At 42.7% G+C, this 9,265-nt stretch overlaps 1 protein-coding gene across 2 annotated transcripts in view; it reads left to right on the top strand.

Moving 5' to 3' along the window:
• The window catches only part of NKAIN3 (Sodium/potassium transporting ATPase interacting 3), a 768,196-nt gene that overhangs the window by 601,929 nt on the left and 157,002 nt on the right, over positions 1 to 9,265 (top strand). The gene's annotated exons all lie outside the window — the stretch shown is intronic.

The following is a 9,265-nucleotide window of genomic DNA, read 5'->3' on the forward strand; positions in this document are numbered from 1 at the left end:
GAGTCTAGTTTAAAGCTCGCCGTACGAGATCAGCCAACCTAGAAGAGAAGACACGCTTGCCATTAGGGGAGAGATGAAGCCCATCCCGCCCCAGCAATCCACCCTCCCGAAAGCATGGGTCGTTGTCAAGGAACCCAAGGCCTGCCTGGCGGCACCAGCTGCGTAAGCGCCGGTTGACCTCGCCAATGCAGGCCTTGTGCCTCCGTCCCCGCCCACTCACCGGAAGAAGAGAGGAGAACACCACCTGCGCCCCTGTCTCCTTCAGCCTGCCCCCCAGAGCCTCGAAGTCCCTCATAACATAGCCTTGTCCTTCCCTCCACAGTGGCAGCACCCCCTGTGGCCACCTAGGAAAGTTGCTAGGAGGTGGGTGCTGCCCCAGCTTGGAGGCAGCACCCGGTCTGATCCAACTGTTCCGTGAGACCAAGCTGGGGCAGCACTCAGCTGCTAGCAACCCACCCAGGTGGCCCTGCAGGCACCGCCACTGCAGAGGGGAGGACCAAAGCCCCGCCTCTGCAGCTCAGGGGCCAGTTGGCCTGCCACAAGGTCACTTCCCTACTGGGGGGGACATGGGCAGTCTCCATGAAAAAGGGGGAAAAAAAAAAGGATTGGGCCCCTCCCCATAACAGTGATAGAAGCCCTTAAATTGAAACAGTGCTTTTTTTAAATGTCACAATTAAAAACCCACTGTTTCAATTTAGGAGACTAAACCCCCGTCACACGTACAAGTGCCCATTTAGTCCAGAGAAGAGAAGACTGAGTGGGGATTTAACAGCAACCTTCCAGTACCTGAAGGGGTGTTCCAAAGAGGATGGAGCTAGACTGTTCCCAGTGGTGGCAGAGGACAGAACAAGGAGTAATGGTCTCAAGATGCAGCAAGGCAAGCCTCAGTTAGATATTTGGGAAAAGTTTCTCACTAGAAGGTTAGTAAAGCACTGGAACAGGTTACTGAGAAAGATTGTGAAATATCCATCCTTGGAGATTTTTAAAACCTGGCTAGTCAAAGCCTTGGTTGGGATGGTATAGTTTGTCCTGCTTTGAGCAGGGAGTTGGACTAGATGACCACCTGAGGTCCCTTTCAACCCTATTTCTCTATGATTCCTGATGATTTTTTTATGAAAATGCATTGAAATTAAATTTTTTGCTGCTTTCCTGATAATCACTGGTACTTATTTTTTTAGCTGGACTTGCATGTAAGCAGACACATAGGAACTAGGATTAAATCCAAAGTATTCTGGTATTCTTAGAATCCTATGATGAAAATCTCCAAAGTCCTTTGAGTTGACCCAATTTAGCTCACATTAAAGAAAATGGTAGTTCTACCACTGACTTCAGTAGGAACAGTTAAGCCAAGGCAGAACATTGTTGAAAATGTAACAGTTGGTGTTCTTAGATAAATATAAATGAGTCCATATTTTGTTGTTTGATTTATGAAAACTGAATGATGATAATAGTTCTCTTATTTTCTTATATACCATTGTCTACTATCCTGGCTAATTTTTTTTGGAATGAATAATGTCTGTGCCATCAGAAAATGATAAATACCATGATTTGATTATATTTGTTCTGGAAACGTCGCTAGCTTCCCTCAGCAGTGCATCAAGCTAACCCCATGCAGTTGCCTCACTTTATGAATTATTTCTGCTCTGCTCCTTTCAAAGCATGTGCCAAATGTTGATTATCTAATACCAAAATGAATTATGACATTTTGTGGACTTAAATACTATTTCATCAAAGAAAAATGGAATTTAATTAGCAACCGTATTCAGCACGACAGTCACTAAAGTGGGGGGGTAAGAGACAAGTGTTAATAATTAATCAAGACAAACGTTTTGACTGTTGAACTTCAAAGATATTTAAAGTGAGAAAAGTAAATGTTATTGGGGCAGGGTTGTAGTAACTGAATGAAGTTCAGGTTGATGATAAGCTTCTATTCTTTCATAAATTCTAATCACTTTAGGCAGGTTTGGGTGGCTTTTCATAAATGCCTTGAATTCCCTTCAATGGTCCATGCTAAAAAGCTCCAGGATTTTTTTTATGAACTATAGTGTAAAGAGGCTATTGCCCCATCCCTTAGGAAAGCCAGAGCTGCATTGCTACAGCACAGTGCTCATCATTTCTGTAGAACAAAAAGGCTAATGATACCAGTATATAATGTGATTCCTTTAGGGAATTGTAGCAGCCCCTCTTTTCCCCTTTAGTTATGGACCTGTTATTTTTATAATTGGACAGGAAAGGATGCTTGGAAGCACATCATCTATACAGTTCTCAAAAGAAAACCCCCTTTGGGACCAACACTGGTGGTGAGCCTGGTCCCATGGTCCATTTCCATTTTCCAAAATGACTCATGATGGATTAGAAAATCCAATCAACATCAATATGTGAAAGCAAAACATGAAGTAATTGAGTTTGAGGGGTATGGGAATTGTATGTGAAGGAAATATACTTTCCCTTAAGATACTACATCACTTCTCAAATTTCACCTTGCTCCTTTTGTCACCTTTATTGGCTAGAAAATAGTTGCAGTGTCATTTTCCCCATAATGAACAATTGTAAAAGGGGCATAGAGAAAGTAAGTTAACAGGAGTGCAGAGCCAACCATCAGCATTATACCAAAAGAAAGCACAAAAGAAATGCCAATTTGTAATAATAATAGTGAGAAAGACTTGACTAATAGCAATGTGAATAGCAGTTTCAGTTGGCCTATGGGCTTCTCAAAGATTCATTAGCAGCTCTAGAGAGCTCAGCAGCTGATAAGAAAACTTTTTTTTCAGCCTGAACAATTTTCCAGTAGAGTTATAGTTCTCCACTAAGGCCTGCAAGCAGAAGACATGGTGAAAACCTATGGCTTTTGAAGTTAGGTGCATTCCTTTTGTTTCAATACACTTTAGACAGAATCCATGTCTTGTGTAATTCCTCTGAGTTCAGTGGAATTAAACCAGGGATGAAATCTGTCTATTGCATATATAGGTCTCAGATATAACAAGATCCATGTGCTAGTTTTTCATTCAGGAATGGAAAAATCAGTGGCAGGAAGAAGGTTATTTGTGAATTCCTGCTCAGATTGGCTGTCTTTCATTGCTATGGCCGATTGAAACCATTTATGTTGTTATGCATAACTAAGGCAACATATTAATAGTGAGTGGACTTGCTCATTTCCAACTGGTAGCAATGCAGTTTTCTCAAAAACAACTACATCAAAATAGATGAAGAAAATTTCTAATACTTTATTTCCCAAATGTTCTTCCTTCCTTGTCTAACAATATCATTTGCCATGCTTCTACTGAAGCTTTAAATGAAAATAGTTGTTTTATTTGTATTCTCATTTACAAACTCTCCTTATCCATCTTTTTCATGACAAAACAAAAGAGTTTGTTAGGTAACTCATATTGCAACACCAAATGGGTTGTTTTGTTTGAATGCTTACATGTAGGTTTTAGACAAATAGAAGCTTTTTTGTTATTGTAATTACTCAAAACTGGAGTCGGGCATAAAGCATTGTAAAATAGTTTTCATTTCACAGGATTTGCAATTGACTTATTTTCCATTTTAGAGGAAAGTTTCTGAGACTTTTATCAATTTTTCATAGACATTGATTACAAAAAGGTGTTAAGGATTGTTATAGAATATTTTCATTTACCTGAGGCTTATTTTTAGTAAATAAAAAGGTTCAGTAACAGTTTTTATTTTCTAAATAGTATTAATGAGAATGTCACAGAAACATTTGAGGAAAACAGAAGATTTGGAAACGATGCCTTTTTCTCAAAAAGGATCCCTTTCTAAACAGGATATTTCATCAGAACATTTTTGGATAATTTTTTTTAATAACTGTATTCAAAATATTGAATAATTTAAATAAAATGTTTAAATTTCAGAGCACACTTAATTTCTAAAATACCTTGAACATACTATTCCCCTCAACTACTTAAATTTGAAATTTCCTGACTGTGATGAATCTCTGGTATGGATAAGTGAATATTTAACCAGTTCCTCTAAAATTATGAGCTGTGGGGAGGAGAGAGAAAGAGTGTCTCAGTGAAAATGTATTTGTCTCATCCAACTTTAAGGCAATACAATAAACTGCAACTGCTCAGCCACACAATTCAGTAGAAAAAAGTTGAATATGACTGAAGTATTAGTAACAGTATTATTTAGCATGTTTATGAGGCAATAGTAGTATCAGTCCAGGGAGAGGTAGCTAGCCATATTAGTCTCAAGTCAGTTAGAAGGCAGGGTAAATATGCACTAGGCCTGTGCAAAGCTGAATCGAATCACTGTCTTGATTCGATTCAGCTGATTCGGATCTGGAGATTCAGTGCTGATTCGGAGATCTGGCCATAGTCTAAACAGAGAGGAGTCCTCGACCATGCTGGATATAGCTGCCTCCAGCTAGTAAGTCTGTTGTGGTAGGCAGAGGGGGGAGGAAGAGCCATGGGGTTAGAGGGAAGATCAACGCCCCCACAGTGAAGGAGGGATTGGGACTGGGACTGGAATAAGCTGCCCAGCTGGGGCAGAGAGGCACAGGACTCGGGGAGAGGGGCTCCCACCATTGCACACCACTGCACACTGCCGGTCCAGGAACTGCTCTTCCAATGGCTCCTCCAGTGTTTCCTGTTGCTGGTCCAGGAGGGTATGGGAGCATGTGTGTGCCCCTGGATCTGTGTGGGGCGGGCTGGGCCAGGATGCACTCCAGACAGGCAGCAGAAGGCACTGGGAGTGGGGGCTATTCCCTCTCAATGCTCACCCAGCCAAGGCAGGGAGGCATGGGACAGTGCTGCTGCGCTGCCTCAGACAAGCAGCACGCAGCAGCAGAAGCCACTCCAGCCTCCCCGTGCCTTCTGCTCCACCTCAACCCACTCCAGCTGGGTGAGCAGTGGCAGGGCATGGGGCGGGCATGTGCACCTGGTTCAGGACGGGGCCAACGGCATGGACTATGGGGAGTTTTAGGGTGGTTGAAGCCCCCCTATAGCACCCGCTCCACTGCACTCTGTGAGGCAGGATGAGCCAGGGCTGTGCTCTGGGTAGTAGCTGGGGCTATCTGCCTGGAGCGCAGCCCTAACTCCACCTGCCCTGCAGAGCGCAGCCCACTGGCAGGTGGCTGGGGGTAACCTTCCAGAGCGCAGCCCAGCCCAGCCCACTGCGTGCAGATCTGGGGGCACATGCCCACTCCTATGCCTCCTGGACCAATGGCAAGAGCCGCTGGAGGAGCCACTGGAAGAGCTGCTCCTGGACCAGCGGTGTGCAGTGTCAGGAGCCCCCCTCCCTGAGTCCCATGCCCCCCTCCCCGGCTGTGCAGCTTGTCCCAGCCCCAATCCCTTCCTCACTGTGGGGGTGTTGATCTGTCCCCCCCCACACCCCTTCCCTTCCTTCTCCATCCCCCACAACAGACTTACCAGCTGGGGGCAGCTGTGTCCAGTGTGGTCAAGGACTCCTGCCTGTTGAGTCTATGGCCAAATCTCTCTGAATCAATTTGGAGGCTTCCAAATCAATTCAGACTTTTTAACAGGTCTCCTGATTCGATTCAAATTCAGAGATTTGGCCGCTGAATCAGGCTGAATCTCCTCCGAATTGAATCGGCAACCAAAGCTTCACACAGCCCTAATATGCACCATTATAGACTAACTAAATAAGATATATATATGTGAGCATTAGCTTTCATGGGCTGAAGCTCTCTTCAGCTATTATGTATCAGTCCAGACATAGCACAGAGTAGAATGATACAACAATGGGAGAGAGAGACAGAGAGACAGTCATTTACTCTAGAAGATGTTGGTTGAATAGATATGCCAGCTAGGAGCTTGATAAATGCTTCCTAGTTGACACAACTATGCTGGCAAAAGCTTCTGGTGTAGAGGCAACTCTGTCAACAGAATTGTGCTTTTACTGGTTTAGCTCAAGGGTGCTCACCCCCTGGCTTGCAGGCCAGATCGGGCCCATGAAGCCATGGCATCCAGCCCATGGAGCCCCCCACAGGTTGGGAAACATGGGAAATTTGGCAGTGGGGAAACACTGTCAATTAATAATGGCACCCTTCCCCTGCTGCCAAATTCCCATACCACCTGCAGCCAGATCAGGCCCAAGCCACACCATCTCTTCCTCACATGGCTGGATTGGGCCACAGACTCTTTCACCCACGCAGTGATTGAGGCTAAGTTATGGCCCCTCCCACCCTCAATACCAGGCTGTGCCCCCTTCCCTTCATGCAGCTGGATAGGGATTGGGCCATGCCCCCTCTCCCATGCACCTAGACTGGGGCCCAGCTGCTCGCCATCTGTCTCTGTGTGTCCTATTGGGCCCCACAGTCACTGGATCAGGCCCACAGGCCAGATCTGGCCTGCAGACAAACTGGGTGCCACCCATCTGGTCAGTGGGGACCAAAAGGTTGAGCACTACTGGTTTAGGTTATAGCACTAAAAGAAGCAGTATAACTACTTCTGAGGGAACCAAGGGATCCACAGAAAAGCATGTTCTGTTGGCACACTCTGCACTTCCACCAGAGAGCAATGGTGAGATGTTTAAGCTGGCATAATTGTGGTAAACCATCTAGGAAAAGTGAGCCCTCAAAGAGAAAGAAAGTTTACATTTCTGCTGCCAAGAACTGTGTTACTTTACAGTGGAATAACTAATGTGTAATCTACTTCACTGTCAGTTCCTAGAATAGACAAGGGGAAGTAGTTCTTACACCTTCCTAACCTTATACTCCCACAATAAAGCAAAATCAATGCTAAATTCTCTACCAGGTCTAGATGGAACCCTGAATTCCTGTTCTATAGGAAATTCTAATATTCCAATCAATTCCCACGTGTGATAATCCCTTAAACCAGCAGTTCTCAACCCTTTCCACCTTACATCCCACCAACCATTTTGTCAAAAAAAACCCGGTCAAACCAGGGTAAAAACAAAGCCCCACAAGATTGCACTGTTTGAGATATCTGTTGATTCATCTATTTTAAGTGCAAACAACTGGTTTTTTCAATCAGGCAATGAGTTGAAGTCCCACCTACACGACCTTTGTATTGAGAAACATTGCCTTAAACAATAAAATAGTATTGTATTGAGCTGGAGTGAGACTTGAAACTATTGTGTAGTCTGAGGTCCCATGCTTCAGTGTGAGTGCTGCAAGCAAGCTAAAGGCTAGCTTAATGCCATCATTTTGTTGTACCTCACATCAGTGCATTTATGCCTCACTAATACTCATTTTTCTGTATATTGTAACTGCCAACCATGTGACCAGACTTTCATATAGAGGCAAAAAATATCCACTGATTAAAACCTGTCTCTGTGTGAGCCTGCACAGACAGGACATTTTTCTTTTAATCATGCACTGAATTCACAGCCTAGCTCTTCCATTAAAATTTGTCACCTGAATGTGACCTGACTGCAGAAAGGATTTTTTTTACCTCTTGACTGTGGTCCCAGATGATTTGAAGCATTTTATATTTTATCCTATGGGACTGTAAGACTATAGAATTAGGATTGTGTTAGGTATGCAATTGCTGTGACTTGGGCTTCTGCAGATTTATTGTAACATTTTGGTTTTTGCTGGGCAAGTGTACTGCCATGGGAACACTTTTCAGAACAGCTCAGTAAAATACATATTCAAATTCACCTGGGAATAAATACCTTGATTAGTGAAACTTATCATCAAAAACAGTGAAAGGGCCCTATTCTGTAGCTGCTGGAAAGAAATTCAGAGGCTTCATGGAAAGATGACTCTTTTGAGTATTTCAGTCGCTCAGGGCTCCTATACACATGCAGAGAGGCTGCTCCAATGCACTGTAATTACAGATGCAAGAGAATTTCTGGTTCTCCCAGCTCACTGGAGATTTTCAAGGCAATCGCACACAAGATGATTTTGGAGCCAAGGCAGGGATGGTCTACAGACACATCCTACAAACATGTTTAACTTTATGTACATGAATATTCCAGGTGGGTGAAACCCTGGATCCATTGGGGTTAATAGGAGATGTCCACTGACTTCATTGGAGTCAGATTTCTTTTCCTAGATCCAGCATAAGCATAACTACTTTGCTGATTTGCAGTATGGGACTCATGGACCAGATTCTGAGAACCAAAGGACCCTATACTCAGAGCTGCAGTATTTTCATGTTGCTGCTTATTTGCTACTTTTTGGCCTTTTTGGCTTCCCTAGCACCTCAAAGCTTTTTTTCTCCTGTTACCCACAGAGACTTCCAGTACCAAAAAGTAGGGGAGAAAGTTTCCCCTTATAAAATATGTCCAAATAGAAAAAGGCTATTAGGGTTTGGCTGACACTGGAAGTTCATTAGAAGACAAAGAGTAAACAGACAGTATATTCATACATGTCAGTTATAAATCGATGATTGCTCCAAGGGTGATATTTTGCAGTCTTATTTGAAGGTGATTCCTGCTGAACTTGTATTTGTTTTGATCTGATTTTTTTCCTCAGTAATTGGGAAGTTATACTAGGACCTGGAGTTGGCAGGGTTTTTTTTAAAATTGCTTTTATAGACCTAGAAATAAAATAAATCATATCAAAGAGAGGAAACTTCTAAGGTCTAGTTTAGTACAAATGTGAAGGCCAGTGTCAAAGAACATGGTCGTGAAGAAGTGTTTGTGTGTTTTGAAGGGTCTAGGGGCTGAGTGCCTGAAGTACAGGTGATTTTTTGGCATAGTTTGACCATGATTTAAGAAAGATTATGTACATAAATGATTTTATGGGGGAGAATACCAGACATGAATTATTTTCAGTTTATAGGGTTTTTTGTATGTGATACTTATTGTAACTGAGCAAAAAAGATACCCAACAGAATAAATTACATTTCACTACAGAAAGTGAAAAGGACCTTATTTGGAGCAATCATCCTCTTCAAAGGGAAGACAGTTATGGAGAACGGTATTGTTCCTTAATGCTGCTCAAGGAACCTTACATTACTCAGAACCAATGTGATAGTCTGATGTTCATCTGCTTTGTAAAACAGTTCCAGCTACTAGATTTCTAACTAATAATACCTAATAGAAAAAAGACCTTTCAAGACATTATCCCAACTAATGTGTAACATGTTATGATAACAGGTATTGTTGTATTTTGATTTTCTGGAAAAACTTTCAGCTGCTGCTATGTAAATTTAACAATAATCATTGTAAATTTCATTAGAAATGTGATAATTAAAAAGCCACTTAAAGGAAAATTGCCATTTTCCAATTTCATCCATGTTCAGTTTCATGCTACTTATTTCTTTTATTGGTTTATAATCCATTCACAAACTCTGGCACACATACCAACACA

Source organism: Gavialis gangeticus, unplaced genomic scaffold (genome assembly GCF_001723915.1).
Source record: "Gavialis gangeticus isolate Ggan-Ray unplaced genomic scaffold, GavGan_comp1, whole genome shotgun sequence".
Classification (NCBI taxonomy): Eukaryota; Metazoa; Chordata; order Crocodylia; family Gavialidae; genus Gavialis; species Gavialis gangeticus.